Below are 18,826 nucleotides of genomic sequence, written 5' to 3'. Positions count from 1 at the left end.
GCTTCAGACAGATGGTTGTCTAATCTCTTCTTTAAAAATCTCCAGTGATGGAGCACCCACAACTTCTGGAGGCAAGCCATTCCACTAATTAATTGTTCTAACTGTCGGGAATTTTTTCCTTAGTTCTACAGTGGTTCTCTCCTTGATTAGCTTCCATCCGTTGCTTCTTGTCCTGCCTTCAGGTGCTTTGGGGAATTGGTTAACCCACTCTTCCTTGAGGCAGCCCCACAAATATTGGGACACTGCTATCATGCCACCCCTAGTCCTTCTTTTCACTGAAAGTTACTCACAGCACGCCGGATTAGAATTTGGAAGACCCACAATCAAGTCCAGCTTTTGACATAAAAGTTTACTGAGTAACTTGGATCATTCACTATATTTCAGCCCAACTTACTTCATAGAATTGTTACTGTCAGTGGAAATTGAAGTGGGAGACTTAGGGGTCCTGCCATAAACTTCTGGAGGACACACAGGACATGCATAAAGAATAAGCCAGAAGCATCTCATTGGTCTTTGTGAACACAAAACAGTAGGCTAAAGTTTTCATCAGATCCCGCACCCTGCTTCTTTTATGCTCTGATGACCAAAAAAAAAATATGTTTGCGATATTGCTCAAAATGTGCTTGTTACCCCAACTCAGAAATGGGCACTGTGACATGCAAATATCATTGATCGGATAATGTGTGGGTCTAATTTATCATGCTTCTTTTTCTTAATGGGTGGCCAGATGGGTCTTTAGCCCAGTTGGAAGAGGCAAGCCGCCAAGGCACACAATTCATTATAAAGGCTGTTTGCTAAACAATCAATCTTACAGAGGAAAATAAGACTGCTGATACCATGCACAGCTGGCAGGTAGGCTCAAACATTAGGCCGTTCAATCCATGTCAGTTGGCTGAAAGTACAGAAGACTAATGTAAATAAAGCTGGGAACTGTTGACTAGCAAGGGCTTTGTCGTGGGCACAGCTGCAGCACGGATCGAATCTACCTCATTCTGACAGACTAAAAGGGTGGCATGAATCATCCTTAATTCTAACATGGCATGCTCTGGAGCATTCACAAATTGTGATCTATGACAAGTAAGATCAGCAAAGGAATTGAATTTTGTGCGAGACAAGAGACAGAGACATTATAGGTTTGGGAAGGATTTTTGTTTTATGGTACCGAGATGCTCTCAGCCAAACCACATGGGTGATTGCTCAGAAGTCAACCCCATTGTCCTCTGTGCAGTTGATAAGTGCTGTAAATATGCAGAGTCTAATTTTAATTTACCTCTTGAGTTACCCCCAGGAAGCTAGAGGGGATATAATTGTTCCCATTGCCCCTATTTTTGTTCTCGTGAAAAACGGGGAAAGAGATAAAACTTGAGAACGCGTGATTGCCTTGAGGTCCACCTAGCAAGACTTGGTGGTTGAGTGAAGATTAAAACCTCTTTCTTTTTCCATGCTGCCTGTAGATGCTAATGCCAAATGTTCAGATGCATAAACTAGAAGACTACGGATTTTCTAGTTTAGAAGGAGATTTAAAAGAGCAGAATGGGGGGGATTCTTGTTTCCTCCTTAAAATTAATAAATTATTTACACTTCTGTGTTGAGGTATATTTTAATTTAAATTCAGGGGAGCAGTGACAATAATTTTGATACCCCGATTTTGAGTTTACTAGGTAAAGGTACTCCTCAGCTTACAACCACAACTGAGCCCAAAACTTCAGTTGCTGAGTCAGACATTTGTTAAGTGAATTTTGCCCCACTTTACGACCTTTCTTGCCACAGTTGTTAAATGAATCACTCCAGTTGTTAAGTGAGTAACATGGTTGTTAACCTAGCTTCCCCTTTGGATCTGGCTTCCCCATTGACTTTGCTTGTCAGAAGGTTTTAAAAAAAGGTCTTCACGTGACCCTGGGACACTGCAACTGTCATAAATGTGAGTCAGTTGCCAAGTGTCTGAATTTTGATCATGTGACCAAGGGGATGCTGCAACAGTCATAAGTATTAAAAAATGGTCATGAGTTACTTTTTTCAGTGCTGTTGAAACTTTGAACGGTCACTAAGTCGAGGACTACCTGTACATGAAGAGAAAGCAAGTTTCATTGTGAAGGGGAATGGGAGTAATATCCAAAGAAAGAACCTCAAGCTGACCAAATCATACTTGAATGAGATGATCAGATATTTTCCAAGTGCCTCCAATGGTCACTTAGCATAATAAGGCTATGTCCTAGGGCAGGGGTAGGCAACCTTGGCTCTTTTATGACTCATGGACTTCAACTCCCAGAATTCCTGAGCCAGCCATTCTGGGAGTTGAAGTCCACAAGTCATAAAAGAGCCCAGGTTGCCAACCCCTGTCCTAGGGGAAACTCAGCCTATGATGTAGATGGACACTGTATCTGTCCATAGCCCTTAAAAATTTCTTAGTAAGTGGTAGAGAAGGATGTTATCCATCCCCAACTTCATGTGACATGGCTGTCTCTGCTTGACTTTCACTAAGCTCTTTAGTCACCTGATAGTGTCACCCCACCACAAGCCCATGTCCTACAGCACATAAGCAAGTACCTTTCTGAAAGTCAAGGAGGTGAATCTGAGAAGATTTAAAAATTGACAAGTGATCTAGCATGGGAAGACACTTTCTGCTTATAAAAAGATGCTTTTGGTTGGGAGAACATGCAATGAATTGGACATATTTCGATAGACAGAAAGAAAGGTAGAGGTCACAAAGCCTTAAAACCAAGCACCATGTGGTATACAAGATGTTTGAAGGAAAAGGAGAATGAAGTGATTAGCGAGGTGAGCTGTTGAAGGAGTAGGTGTATATACATGAGACAGGACTGGAGAAAATATGATTGGCAACCCACCAGATGAAACATCTTAGAAAAAAGTGGACCTGGGAAAGAAGATTGGAAAAGCAGGCAACTTTGCTACTTCCCCCAATCCTTTAAAAGGGAAAACTAATAGAGAGAGAAAAACGACACTGGAAGAAGAGCAACTAGCATCCTAATATTGCAAACAAACAACCCCAATCCCAGATATTTGGAATTTGGAATCCCAGAAATGGAAAGAAGCATGACAAGATATCCTAAGGAAAGGAAAGAGAAAGAAGAGAGATTGTAGAACTGAAAAGGTCTAACAGCTGAGTTGTAAAACAATAAAAGAGTCAGGATTACCAAGGAGTTAGATAATCCAGGAGAAGTGAGATTAGGAGGTTTCAAGTGATGCAAAGTACAGAGACAGTTTGTGTCATGGGCTAGGACTCAGACAACTCAGATGCTACGTTAGAGGCTTCAACAAAACCTGAGAAATATCAGACTGAGGACACAAAACCATGAATCACCTGAGGCTGATCAAACAGAGGCACCATCTGAACAGTTGGTGTGGTCAGATGATGATGAAGTCAGATCTTCCCCCCCCCAAAAAAAAACCCACCTGCTGAATAGAGTGAAGAGCAGAGCAAAGACATTCTGTGAGACTAAATAAGGGAGTAAATAAGGGAGTAAAACCAAATAAGGGATAATCCCTTGATTAATAGTAGTTAGCTGCAGCCTGATTTAAGAAGCAGCCCTGAATCATGACCCCTCACTGGAATCGACCATATGGTCTCTGGCTGTTGTGTGTTGTCCCCCCTCCTTTCTGTGACAGCCCCTCAAATATGCTATCATGTCTCCCTTGGTCCTTCTCTTCACTAGACTAGTCATGCCCAGTTCCTGTAATCATTTTTCATATGTTTTAGCCTCCAGTCCCGTAATCATCTTTGTTTTTCTCTGCACTTTTTCTAGAGCAGACATGTCAAACACAAGGCCCGGGGGCTGGATCCGGCCTGCGAAGTGGTTTCATGTGGCCCATAAAGCCATCCTGGAAACAGTGAGGGAACGGCCCCCACTGCAATGCTGATGCAGCCCTCAATGAAATTGAGTTTGACACCCCTGTTCTAGAGTCTCAACATCTTTTTTATAGTGTGGTGACCAAAACTGGTTGCGGTATTCTAGCAGTTTATAGAATGATATTAGTACCTTACATGATCTTGATTGAATCCTCTGTTAATGCAACTTAGGACTGCACTGGTGTGTTGTTGGTTTTTTTTGGCTGCTGCCGCACACTGTTGGCTTATGTTTAATTGATTGTCCAGTAAGATTCCAAGATCCCTCTCACAGTTACTGCCATTAAGCCTGGCAGATAGTTTAAGACTACTATGTATAGGAAAGGGAAGCTTAATAGTGTGAAAAGTTTCTCTGAAGAAAGATTGAGGATGGTAGTCATGCTAAGTCTTGAGAAGAGAAGTCCAAGAAAAGATACAACATCAAAGATTTCAAGGAGGTCAGGGCAATGAAGATCAAGATCTGTTCTCTATTAGTCCAGAGTTTGGGGAGTGAAATGATGAATTAATGAAGGAAAAGGCAAATTCCACTCAAACATTAGGAAAGGTTTCTTAAGAGAAACCACAGTCTGACAATTAAACCAGTCCTACACAGTTGTGGTGCGGTCCTCTTCCTTATGTGCATTTAATTGAAGGATAGGCATACATACATGAGGAATGATTTTATTTGGATTGCTAGGATGTGCTTGTGACCGTGTGAAGAAAAAAAACAATAAAAAGTATTTCCTCATTTTTGAAAACGCAAAATCAAAACTGTTACATCCTTGGCAGAATGAAAACAGAAGGGAGCCAAAGTGCATACGTTTTTTTTATAATTATGTTAGTATAATTCTTTATATCAGTGTTTCTCAATCATGGTAACTTTAAGATGTGTGGTCTTTGATTCCAAGCGTTTCGCCATTCTGGCTGAGGAATTCTGAGAGCTGAAGTCCACACATCTTAAAATTACCAAAGTTAAGAAACACTGCTTTATATTAACCCATTTATATTAACAAAGCTGAAATAGGGTGGAATGCTAAATTAAGGATTAAAAATGTGGGCTCATTCACTAATCGTTTTAAAAAGAGATCAAGTTTTAAGTTTTAAAAAAAAGTTTAAGTTTAACAATTGAGCACTTTTAATTTTGCCCTGCTCTTTCACGTAAAAACACATGTCCAGACAGAGGCAGCAGTTTGAGTAAGGTCTAATTTTCATGGGTAACTTTCTTAGCAGCTGCCGTTTCTGCTAATGATCCAGTTCTTAATCGGACCCCCAACCACTTTCCCTGTATCAGATGGGATCAAACCATCCTTTCCCTTGATTGTATTTTTTAATTAAAATGGAAAGAATCTCATTTTCGAAAGATAATCCACTGCCCTCTGAAATAGTTCAGCGCTCTGGAAAGGACCAAAATCTAAATAGAATTATTTAAGATGCTAATTAAACAGAGACGGTACTTGAAATATCGGGTTATTTTTATTCAGCCACTAAAAGAAAAAACAAATTATTTTGGAGCAGTAGCCATTTAGTTCGGTAAAAAAGCAATTTCCTAAAAATATTTAACATTTGTTTTAAAAAGATAGGTTCATCTAGATACAGTATATTGATGAATGCATCAGCAACAAAGGAGTAAAAGGTACGTATAAGAAAAATCAAGGTCAATGATTTTTTTTTAATCCCATTTATATCCCGCCCTTCTCCGAAGACTCAGGGCGGCTTACAATTTTAAGCACAAACCAATGTGCTTAGCAATAGCCTTCATAATATGTATATGCCTGCTTATTAGGGCTTTCGCCCCCCCCCCAAGCGGCATTATTACAAAGTCAGCTTAATTGCCCCCAACAATCTGGGTCCTCATTTTACCTACCTCGGAAGGATGGAAGGCTGAGTCAACCTTGAGCCTGGTGGGACTCGAACCTGCACTAATTGCAGGCAGCTGGTGTTACTTAAGGAGGCATTAGCCTACTGTTCCACCAAGGCTCTTTTACTCTTTTTATTTTGTCTTACTGCCAGGTAACTTCCTTGGAAAAAAAAGTGGGATATACTGAATAAGGGAATAAAGGGACCTTGGAGGTCATCTAGTCCAACCTCCTGCTCAAGCAGAAGACCCTATAGCATTTCAGAGAAATGTTTGCCCAGTCTCTTCTTAAAAACTTCTACAACATCAGAAGGCAAGCTGTGCCACTGATTAACTGTCAGGAAATTTCTCCTTAGTTCCAGGTTGCTTCTCTCCTTGATTGGTTTCCATCCATTGCTTCTTGTCCTGCCTTCAGATGCTTTGGAGAAAAGCTTGGCTCCCTTTTCTTTGTGGCAACCCCTGAGATATTGGAACACTGCTATCATGTCACCCCTAATCCTTCTCTTCATTAAACTAGACATACCCAATTCCTGCAATGATTTTTTGTATGTTTTATCCTCCAGTCCCCTGATCATCTTTGTTGCTCTTCTCTGTACTCTTTCTAGAGTCTCAACATCTTTTTTACATCATGGTGACCAAAATGGATGCAGTATTCCAGGTATGGACTTACCAAAGCATTATAAAGTGATACTAACACTTCACGTGATCTTGATTATATCCCTCTCTTATTGCAGTGTAGGACTGCGTTGGCTTGTTTGGCAGCTGCAGCAGATATAGCTGCCAGCCTCCAATGCAAAAAAGAATGAATCTTAAGAAACCAGAAATATATTTTTTTTCCTGATCCTGTCATTTTAATGGGTTGGCGATGTACTAACTCTGTATAGACTGATTCAAGGCTTCTCTTGTGGCATGCAATTTTGCATTCATGAACTGCCCTAGGATTGGATGTCCCTTCCAAGTTTAGCCCTTCAGAAAGAAAATGTCTTCAAATGGAAAATCTTCTCATAATAATGTCTATCGAGATTCTCAGTCATTCAGGTCATGGTTGTTCCAAAGGTGATTTTTCAAAAGGCAACTGGACTTTGTTTTCATAATAAAGTAGGGCCTCCATCACAGCTAGCTCCATTGCTCCTGATTGCGCATATCCATGCAGTTGAACTGGCATGGAGGTGTTTGGCCAACTCTCCCAGGATGATGGGTTTTGTTTTGTGGTCTAACCACTTCTGAAATTTTCCATCAGGGGTGTCCATAGGATCCAAATCTGTGATCCACATAAGCTTTTGATCTTTCTGTCCATTAACATCTACATGGGTAAATGTTGCATAATTATGAACATCCTGAGTTTGAATCAGTACATATTCCTGAACTCAAGCCCAAGAAATATTGGAGTCATCTATGCAGCCCTAGGATCTAAGCAGTTGGATATCAAATGTATCCTGTCCCTATTCTGAGCTTTCCTGACTCTGTGTTGTATTTTGAAGCTATTGCTTGGTTAACTGATTAACAGGATTGTGCCTTTTATCTTCTTTGCTTTCAAACAAGAAATGTTTGGGTTTTTTTAGCTGACCCCAATAACACTAATTAAGCCAGAGAGATTATGTTTGGGTTGGTTAATACCTTATTTGATTAATTTAAAGCCTGTTCATGTAGGAGGAAAACAAAATGCTCTAATTTAAAAAATAAAAATAAACTGACAGATGTGATAGAATTAAGTCTTGGGGGAAAAAATCAATGAAAATGAATGGTTTTAAGCTTGCTAACCTTTCTGATTTAGCCAGTACTCCTAAATGGATAGTTAAAAGTCAGTTAAAACAGGAAATATCCTTAAGATGGAAAACTAAGACAGGAAGTCCCCACTTAATGACCATTTGTTCAGTGACAGTTTGAAATTATGACGGCACTGAATGAAGGGATGTATAATCAGTGCCAAAATGTACAGTCATGGCCACACCTTTGTAGTCGCATGATTGCGATCTGGGTGCTTGGCAACCTGTTTGCATTTACAACAGATTGTAAAACACTCTATGAGCACTTGATCTTCATTTGCAATCTTCCTGGCTTGACTTCCTCAGCAAGTCAACCCGGTAGGCAGCAGGCAAGGTCACAAGCCATTGTCATTGGCTGGTTCCTGGGGGCTGTCCTGACATCCAAGCTTGAATCACTGCCTGGGTTTTGAGGTGGACTGTCTTCCAGCCAGATCCCTGGAGAGCAAAAACATGACATGCCACAGAGATGCTTCCCTGTGCCAGGATGCAGTTGTAAAATCAACTCATCATGTGGTGATCTGACTGCCACAATTTACAACCCTAATTCTAGGCTCAGTTAAGGTTGTAAGTCAAGGATCACTTATAGAACATCAGTTTGATGGTGAATAATTTGGTCAAGGTGTACATAAGAACTTAAGCAGTGCCCTGCTGGAGTGGACCTTTGCCTCATCTAGTGCAGCAGTCTGTTCTCACCATGGTGAACCAACGGCGCAAAGAAGCCCTCTTGTCTCCCAGCAAGTGGACTTCAGAAGTAGTCCCTCTATTATCAAAGCAGAGAACCAATGATCCCTCACTATATTATTACAGTGCTGCCATATTTTTATATGGAGAATTTGTGGATCTGTAGGTATTGCTGAAATACATCTCCCAGAATCCTTCACCATGGAGCCTCTACACCTTCAAACAGTGTTGACTCCGGGCAGCTTCCTAGACTTTTTTGAAAGTCTCTTGTGTCATTGCCTTCTTCTTCCTAGGGTCGGGAGAGAATATGACCGGCCCAAAGTCACCCAGTCAACTTTCATGCCTAAGAAGGGACTAGAGTTCAGAGTCTCCTGGTTTTTAGCCCGATGCTTTAACCACTACACCAAAATGGCTCTTTTCAAATTAAGATTCACCAAGTATCAGTTGGCCTTAATCCACTCTTTGTGTGTGTGTGTGTGTGTGTTTGTGTGTGTAGTGAGTTGGATAGACATTCCATGTATTGTGCAAACCCAGAAAATGGGCTAGAACAGTAACCAGGTTAAGCGTACTGGGGGCAAGATGGCCACTGAATGCAGCTTAACGTGAATACAAATTCAGTAACTATTTATAGGGTAGCTTTTGCAGTGTTGTAGTGTTATGTGTTTGAGCCTGGATGCACTCTCTTACGAGGAGTGGAAGAACCTATGAATGAGGGGTATTTCTTACACAATGGCTGGGTTTGCACCCTCTCTAAAGAAAAGCCCAACAAATTACATTCTGGGATTCAAAGGAGTATATTTCACTAACTGTGGTTTATTCAAACCATGTGCCAACAAGGTCAGTTACCTGCTGCATCCTTAGGAGAGAACATGAACATTTTCCACAGCATAAGAATTACAATGAGCCCAGAATGGCAACTAATTTTCCTCTCTTCCTTTCTGAATAATTTCAGCAATAGCACTTCACTTGTAATGTAATTGCAGAAATTATGGCCCGGTTGTCTCAAATTATGGACAATTGGGGTTATTTTATCGTTGTTTCAGTTCCACACCATTTATGTGTTTAGTCTATATATATTTTATGTATATTTATATTTTATATATTTATAGATAGGGAGAGAGAGAGAGAGAGAGAGAGAGAGAGAGAGAGGGAGGGAGAGAGAGAGAGAGAGAGAGAGAGAGATATGGAGGGATGGGGGGATGGATGGATAGATAGAGACAGAGACAGAGACAGAGACAGAGACAGAGACAGAGATAGATGTGTGTTTGCATATACCGAATTTCTAACAACAGGTCATAAGTCCATTCATTCAGCACCTTAGTAATTTTGAACAGTTGCTGAACAAATGGTTATTAAGTAAGGACTACCTGTACTTTTCCCCATTACATTATTAGTGGATATTCTCCTTTAATTATATTCTTCAGGTCTTTCTGGTTGCCTCTAGTAACCAGCCTTCAAGGAATAGAATAGAATAGAATAGAATAGAATAGAATAGAATAGAATAGAATAGAATAGAATAGAATAGAATAGAATAGAATAGAATAGAATAGAACAGAACAATAGAATAGAATAGAATAGAATAGAATAGAATAGAATAGAATAGAATAGAATAGAATAGAATAGAATAGAATAGAATAGAATAGAATAGAATAATTTAATTTTAATTTAATTTAATTTAATAACATTTATATACCGCCCTTCTCCCTGAGGACTCAGGGCGGTTCACAGGGCAGAATAAAATAGTGAATACAAACATTAAAAAAGATTAAACAAATTGCCCTAATTAAAACAGTATAAATACAACACTAAAAACCCCCAGAAAAGTTAAAAAAACAAAAATAAAATAACCCCAACACTCCCCCTCAGGCTAGGCCGGCTTGTACAAACAGAAATGTCTTAAGATCGCGACGAAAGGAGCGAAGATCGGGCGCCATCCGGAGCTCAACCGGTAGCTGATTCCACAGCTCCGGAGCGCCCACAGAGAAGGATCTCCCCCTGGGGGCCACCAATCGACATTCTCTGATCGGTGGCACCCTGAGGAGGCCCTCTCTGTGGGAACGCACAGGGCGCAGGGAGCTTGATGCCGGCAGCAGATGTTCCCTGAGGTACTCCGGCCCCATGCCATGGAGTGCTTTAAATACTGTTACCAGTACCTTGAATCTCACCCGGAAGACAACTGGCAACCAATGCAGCTCACGGAGCAGAGGCGTAACGTGGGAGTATCGGGAGACTCCCAACACCACTCTCGCGGCTGCATTCTGTACCAGTTGGAGCTTCCGAGTAGTCCTCAAGGGCAGCCCCATGTAGAGAGCGTTGCAGTAGTCCAGACGAGAGGACACGAGCGCATGAGTGACCGTGCATAAATCGTCCCGGCTAAGATAGGGCCGCAACTGACGCACCAGGCGAACCTGTGCGAAGGCCCCCCTAGTCACGGCTCCTATATGGTCTTCCAAAGTGAGCCGTGAATCTAGGAGGACCCCCAAGTTGCGAGCCTTATCTACGGGGGGTAATAGTTCACCCCCCATAACTAGAGGTGGAATGTCCGAATAAACCCGGGACGAAGGTATGCAAAGCCACTCAGTCTTGTCGGGGTTGAGCTGGAGTCTGTTCCTCCCCATCCAGACCCGAACCGCCTCCAGGCAACGGGACATCACGTTGAGGGCATCACTGGGGTGGTTTGGGGTCGAAAAGAAAAGTTGGGTATCATCAGCGTACTGATGGTACCCAACTCCAAAGCCACGAATGATCTCACCCAGCGGCTTCATGTAGATGTTGAACAGGAGAGGCGAGAGGACCGACCCCTGAGGAACTCCACAAATGAGAGACCTCGCGGTCGACCTCTGCCCCCCTGCCAACACCGACTGCGAACGTCCCAAGAGATAGGAGGAGAACCACTGTAAAACTGTGCCTCCCACTCCCAATCCCCTGAGACGCCGCAGCAAGATACCATGGTCGATGGTATCGAAAGCCGCCGAGAGGTCTAATAGGACTAGGACAGAGGAATGCCCCCTGTCCCGAGCCCTCCAGAGATCATTCACCAGCGCGACCAATGCCGTCTCCGTGCTGTACCCGGGCCTGAAACCCGATTGGTACGGGTCTAGAATAGAATGGAATGGAATGGAATGGAATGGAATGGAATGGAATGGAATGGAATGGAATAGAATGGAATAGGAGTAGAATAGAATAGAATAGAATAGAATAGAATAGAATAGAATAGAATAGAATAGAATAGAATAGAACAGAACAGAACAGAACAGAACAGAACAGAATAGAATAGAATAGAATAGAACAGAACAGAACAGAATAGAATAGAACAGAATAGAATTACAGAGTTGGAAGAGACTTTGGAGATCTGCTAGTCCAACCCCCTGCTTGTTCTTCTTTAATCCACAACATTTGCCCAGGGAAAGATTTCTTACACTTAAATTCATAAACTTCATATATATATAAATATATATATATATATATATATATATATATATATATATATATATATATATATATATATATATATATATATATATATATATATATATATATTAATAGGATTCTAAACAAACAGAGTTTTCTTATAATTAATTCATAATCTTATTTCCAGTCAATCTGGCCTCTTTGTCCATTTAAAAAAATGTTCCATAGATGTTCTAATCGTCCTTTTGCTGTTTATGTTCAAATAAACAAAACAAAATTCTTTTAAGTTCTTAAACTCACATGAAACTTCTCTCTCTGAGGATTGAAGGAAAATCTCCCAGTGTAATAAACACTTGCCCCGTCTGAAGCATCTTCATATTATCCCAAAGGCAATTTACAAGTCATTTGCAGGAAAAGTGATTAAGAAAGGAAGTGGCGAAACCCATGGTTTCTTTAGAACATGGGTGTCAAACTCACTGCGTCACATGACGTGTCGTGATGGATCGTGACTTTTTTTGCATTGCGACAGCTGTGCGGCCTCCACATGATGTAACCGGCGTGGAGGCCAGCAGTTTGACACCCCTGCTTTAGAAGGTTCTAAACCACAACTTAGGTAGAGCTGATTCTCCTGGCTTCCAGAGCTCTAAGAACGCTGATTTATAGTCTTACAGAACAACAGAGTTGGAAGGGACCTTGGAGGTGTTCTAGTCCAACCCCCTGGTCAAGCAGGAAACCCTATATCATTTCAGACAAATTTCTTCTTAAAAACCTCCAGTGTTGGAGCACCCACATCTTCTGGAGGCAAGTCATTCCACTGATTAATTGTTCTAATTGTCAGGAAAATTCTCCTTAGTTCTAGATTGGTTCTCTCCTTAATTCTCCTTATCACAAGGAGCATCTGTCTGGAACACTATGGGAGATCCCAGGTCTTCTCCTTAATCCAGAGAGGCATTCAAGGATCCAATTCACTGGCTCCTGCTCTCAACATGCTTGCCCACTCCATTCTCACAGAGTCATCTTCAGCGCACCAAGCTTCCCAGGAAGTATTTTTCTGTATCTATTGCCACCTTTGCAACACAATACACCTCAAGTTCAAAAATGAACCCACTCACACTGTTGGAAAACCCAACAGTGGCCATAGGATTGGAAAAGATCAGTTTAAATTCCAATTCCAAAGAAAGGCAGTGCCAAACAAGGTTCAAACTATTGCACCATTGCACTCATTTCACATGCTAGTAAAGTTATGCTTAAAGTTATGCTTAAAATCCTACAAGCTAGACTCCAGCAGTACGTGGATTGAGAACTACCAGAAGTACATAAGAAAGGCTGAGCGCCAAATAATTGAGGCCTTTGAACTATGGTGCTGGAGAAGACTCCTGCGAGTCCCTTGGACTGCAAGGTGATCAAACCTGTCAGTCCTAGAGGAGATCAACCCTCACTGCTCTTTAGAGGGCCAGATGCTGAAGTTGAAACTCAAATACTTTGGCCACCTAATGAAAAGGAAGGACTCACTGGAGAAGAGTCCAATGCTGGGAAAGGTTGAGGGCAATAGAAGAAGGGGACGACAGAGAATGAGGTAGCTGGATGGAGTCACTGAAGCAGTAGGCGTGAGCCTAAATGGACTCCAGAAGATGGTAGAGGACAGGAAGGCCTGGAGGAACATTGTCCATGGGGTTGCGATGGGTCAGACATGACTTCGCAGCTAACAACAACACACTGTGGAGGTTACTTTACTGCACTTGTGAGATCTAGTTTAATGAAGAGACGGATTAGGGATGATATGATAGCAGTGTTCCAATATCTCAGGGACTGCAACAAAGAAGAGGGAGTCAAGTTATTCTCCAAAGCACCTGAAGGCAAGAGAAGAAGCAATGGATGGAAACTAATCAAGGAGAGAAGCAACCTAGAACTAGGAAGAAACGTCCTTACTGTTAGAACAATTAACTAGTGGAACAACTTGCCTCCAGAAGTTGTGAATGCTCCAACACTGGAAATTTTTAAGAAGAGATTGGACAACCATTTGTCTCATATGGTATAGGGTTTCCTGCCTGAGCAAGGGTTGGACTAGAAGATCTCCAAGGTCCCTTCCAACTCTGTTATTCTATTCTAACGTCAGTATATTTCTAGACCAGCATTTTAAAATGTACTGCTGATCCTCATCCATCATTGTTTTTGTTGAAATATTTTAAGATTAATTGGGATAAATCTTGTTTACTTCCCCTTCGGCTCTAATATATCAGCAAAATGATGTAAAGAGTTGGTTCTGGTGATTTCTACTGATAATATTAAATATTTTGAGCATTCTATTTCAAAAGAATATGCGGTAATATAAACTTTTGCAAAATATTTATTAGGGTGTTAATAGAGGGATTCTATTGTTGGTTAAAATTAATGCTTTTAAAATGAATGTTAGTCCTCGTTTAAATCTTCAGAGGTATAATAAATAAATCCTTTCTTCAGATCAATTAGTTATTTAGGAAATTTGTTTGGGGAAAATAGAGCACCAAGGAATTCACTAGCTAAATTGAGATTACCACATGATGGTGGTGGTTTTAATTTACTGGCCTTGCAAAAATATCATTGAGCTTATATTTTATCAGCAACAAGTAGGCGGAATAAAAACAGAATATTATCCCCTGTGGGTCCTGTTAAAAAATATTTATTCCTATTATGGTCATGGCAATTTCTTGAATCAACAAACAGTAGTAAAAATATTCTATTTCCAAGAATGTGTGCTGCAAGAATTCTTTGGGCCTTATCGGGTGTAGAAGATGGATGCGTGTATGGATAGATCGATGGACGGATGGACAAATACAATATGAGCCAGACACCTTTATACCCTCAAAGGAATTGGATGTTATGATGGTTGAAAAAAAAGGTTCACAACCAATGCTTGCATTTACAATGACTGCAGCAGCCCATAGTGATGCACCTGACATTTGTGAGCTTCAGAACCTGCTTCCAACAAGCAGAAATAATGGAGAATTTGGAAGTGAAATCACCAGTTGCAATGAGTCTTCCTTAACAAGTGTGATTTGCTTATCAATGGAAGTGGAAATGACATCATAAGTCTGGTGTGGTCACATGATTTTTTGCTCAGCAACTGTGTCATTTTAGTGACAATGTTGTTGGTTGCAGTTGTGGTTAATGAGTGAGGACAGTCTATAATGGGATTTACAGAATGAATACCGTTATCAGAGATTGCAAGTGCTTAAAAAATGTTATTGATGGACTTGAAACCAAGTGTTTCATCAAAAATGCTTTTGAATGGATGGACATCAAATTTGTTTTGTGGGAGACATAAAAAATTTGGAGGATCACTGCCCACACCATGATCTTATCTTGCAAACTGTTGGGACTTTTTTGGAATAACAATTTCACTGTCAATCTTCACAAATAGATTTAGGGGGAAATTCCTAAACGTTAAAAATGTGCAATGCTAAACTGTATTCAAAAATTTGGAACCCGTCTTGAGAAATTATAGTTGGACATGGGCGTTACTTAAAGAATTACAGGTATTCCTCAATTTACAACCATTTATTTAGTGACCATTGAGAGTCAGCAGCCCTGAAAATAAGTGACTTATGACCATTTTTCATACTGACAACCATCCCCATGCTCATCTGAGCAAAATTCAGACACTTGGCAACTGGCGTGTAACTACGACAGTTGCAGTGCCCCGGGGTCATGTGATCATCTATTGCAACCTTCTGACAAGGAAAGAAAATGGGAAAGCCAGATTCATTTAACAACCGTGTGACTAACTTAACAACTGCATGGATTCACTTAACAACTGTGGCAAGAAAGGTCATAAAATGGGGCAAAATTCACTTAACAAGCTAAGCAATTGAGCCTAGAAATGTTGGGCTCCGTTGTGGCCGTAAGTCAGGGACTACCTGTATTTTGATATTATTCCAGATGTTAAAGGTTGATTTTTGGAAATTTCTCCATTTTTGGAATATACTATAATCAGAAAATGAAGCAGAAAACTAGACTGTAGACTATATTGATGCATATAACAATAGAGTCATTATCTTAGGTATTTTTAAATTAACAGAGTTAACAGAATTTATTTGCCAAAATTATTTCTATTATTTGGTATCAAGATACTATTATAAGGCCTATTTTGTAAATATGTAGTGGTTTGCAAAATACTTCAGATATTTTGTATTAATACTTTTCTGGGTTTTTTCTTAATTTGGATTTTTTTTATTTCTTAGTTCTGTTTGGGGAGACTGTATTCTATTTTTTGTAATCTTACCATAAAAAAATTAAATTGGAAGGAAAATGTTAAAATGTTTCAATTTGAGGTGGGAAAGCTACCAAGGTCACATTTTCACGCTTAAAAGATAACATATAAATAAATTAAATGACTGAGCTGTGACAGATACAGTGGTGAGAAACCACTTGAGGAAAAAAAAGCCATCTGTAACCTCATCCTATGTATCACCTTGCCAAATGTATGGAGAATATTGTTAGGCATATGGTGATAGCCTACATAGTTGGGTTGGAAATATATAAACTATGATGTTGTGAGTTTAAGATGTTAATTGGCCAATGGGTGTGTAAGTGTTCTCATGGCCATAAGAGGGAGCTAGGAACGTAGCTTCTTTCTCTCTGAATTCACTGCTCTCTCTACTGTTGCTGTTTTGCTGTGTTGTTGGTTTACTACTGTGATAAACCTGAACAACTGTGTTTTTGACCTCTGGACCGGTAAGAAGACTTTGTATTTGGAATACTCCTTGGACTGTTACTATTGTGTATGACCTGGACTATTTATTTTTGACCGTGCATTTTTGTTTTTACACCACCTCAAAAAGTAAAGTACTTTCTGTTTTCACAACTCAGTGTACTCTTGTGATTACTGTGTGACTCTTACTGCTCTCAGTACCCTTCCTTGTCTGTGCAACTCCTTGGTAGCACAAGGAGACCTCTGCACAACACGCTAGAAAGAGAGGCTGCAGACCCTGAAAAAAGAGATCAGCCAGTCTCCAACCCAATTCATAAATTCTGTAAATAAGGAGAGGGTTTTGCATCAATGAGCATTGAGACTGGGTGACAGTTGGCTTAACCAAGACTTATTGAATAAACTACAATTGATTGGGAAGAACAAACAAAGTGCATTATGGGTTTAGCCTGTTATGCCTACTGAGCTTTCAGATTTGTTTAAATGGTTTGTCTTGTTTATATTACAGTGACCAATTGCTATTGTAACTGACAGCATATCTCCATCACACTGTGAAGATTTTTGCCAGCCCAGCCTGTCAGAAGGTCCATCGTCCTTCTCATAATACATTTATCACTTGCCAACTCTAACATGAAGAGAAAATATGCATGAGTGAATCAAGGATTAATAAAGACAAGCCCACACAGCAGCATTTCATGTTAAACACAACACCTCTGGGTACTTCAGCTCTGCAAGTGAAAGCCAACGACTTTTGTGCATGTGTAAAGAAGTCCCACGGCCAAGAGTGTACAACCTTTACCCTCAGGGTCATATGCAAACTATCCAAATCTCCATCTTCCAAAAACAAGTTAACATGGCTGAATTCTTGCAAACGTGGGCAATAATTAAAAAGGTAAAGGTAAAGGTTCCCCCACACATACGTGCTAGTCATTTCCGACTCTAGGGGCCAGTGCTCATCTCTGTTTCAAAGCCAAAGAGCCAGCGCTTGTCCAAGGACATCTCCGTGGTCATGTGGCCGGCATGACTAGACGCCAAAGGCACACGGAACGCTGTTACCTTCCCACCGTAGTGGTCCCTATTTTTCTACTTGCATTTTTACGTGCTTTTGAACTGCTAGGTTGGCAGAAGCTGGGACGAGTAACAGGCGCTCACTCTGCTACATGGCACTCGGGATTCGACCCGCCAAACTGCTGACCTTCTGATCGACAAGCTCAGCATCCTAACCCACTGAGTAAGTGCTCTTAAATGACTAAGATAACCATCTGGATCATTTAAGTTTTCTTAAATGAATTACGGCCACCCTTGGAATACTGCATCCAGTTCTGGTCCAAAAGGCAAGACAAGAAACAATGGATAGAAAATAATCAAGGAGAGAAACAGCCTGGAATTAAGGAGAAATTTCCTGACTTGCTTGCCTTCAGAGGTTGTGGGTGCTCCATTACTAGAGGCTTTCAAAAAAAAAAAAAGACTGGACAACCATTTGTCTGAAATGGTATCGGGTCTCCTATAGGTTGTGGACTCGAAGACCTGAAAGGTCCCTTCCAACTCTATTATTCTGTTATATTATTTTACCAAATGGAATGTCCTGGTTCTCCAGCCTTGCTTCAGATAATATAAGGAAGAAGGAGGGTTTGCCTACTATAGAAGAATGTTTTTTATGTTTATTTATTTATTTTATTTATTTATTTAGTTACATTTATATACCGCCCTTTCCCTGAGGACTCAGGGCGGTTTACAGGGAATTAAAAAATCCACCATACAAAAGTTAAAAACCAAATTAAAAAATATTAAATTGACCCTGTACACTTAAAACCCCAATTAAAAATTTCTCCTCAGCCTGGGCCCGAGAGCTCAAAGAGCCAGGTCTTCAGGCCCCGGCGGAATGATCGGAGGTCGGGGGCAGTTCTCAGCTCCACCGGCAGCTGGTTCCAGAGGGCAGGCGCTCCCACTGAGAAGGCCCTATCCCTGGGTGTCACCCGCCGGCAATCTCTTACCGGCGGAACCCTGAGCAGGTGGCCGGCATGACTAGACGCCAAAGGCGCACGGAACGCTGTTACCTTCCCACCGTAGTGGTCCCTATTTTTCTACTTGCATTTTTACGTGCTTTTGAACTGCTAGGTTGAGCAGACCCTCCCTGTGGGTCTGCTCAACCTAGCAGTTCAAAAGCGCACCCAGCGCACTGGGTGAAGGGCGTTTGATGCCGGCAGCAGGTGTTCCCTCAAATAGCCCGGACCCAGGCCATGTAGGGCTTTATAGGTGATAACCAGCACCTTGAATTTCACCCGGAGGGCAACCGGAAGCCAATGCAGCTCGCGGAGTAGAGGTGTTACATGGGAGTATCGGGAGACCCCCATTACAACTCACGCGGCCGCATTCTGCACCAGTTGAAGCCTCCGAGTGGTCTTCAAGGGCAGCCCCATGTAGAGACCGTTACAGTAGTCCAAACGGGAGGTCACAAGCGCATGAGTAACTGTGCGTAGGGCGTCTCGGTCCAGATAGGGACGCAACTGGCGCACCAGGCGAACCTGTGCAAAAGCCCCCCTGGTCACGGCTCCTATGTGGTCTTCAAAATTGAGCCGTGA

The sequence above is a fragment of the Vipera ursinii genome, assembly GCF_947247035.1.
Source record: "Vipera ursinii genome assembly, chromosome: 5".
Classification (NCBI taxonomy): Eukaryota; Metazoa; Chordata; class Lepidosauria; order Squamata; family Viperidae; genus Vipera; species Vipera ursinii.
Note: the sequence above shows the minus strand (reverse complement) of the source record.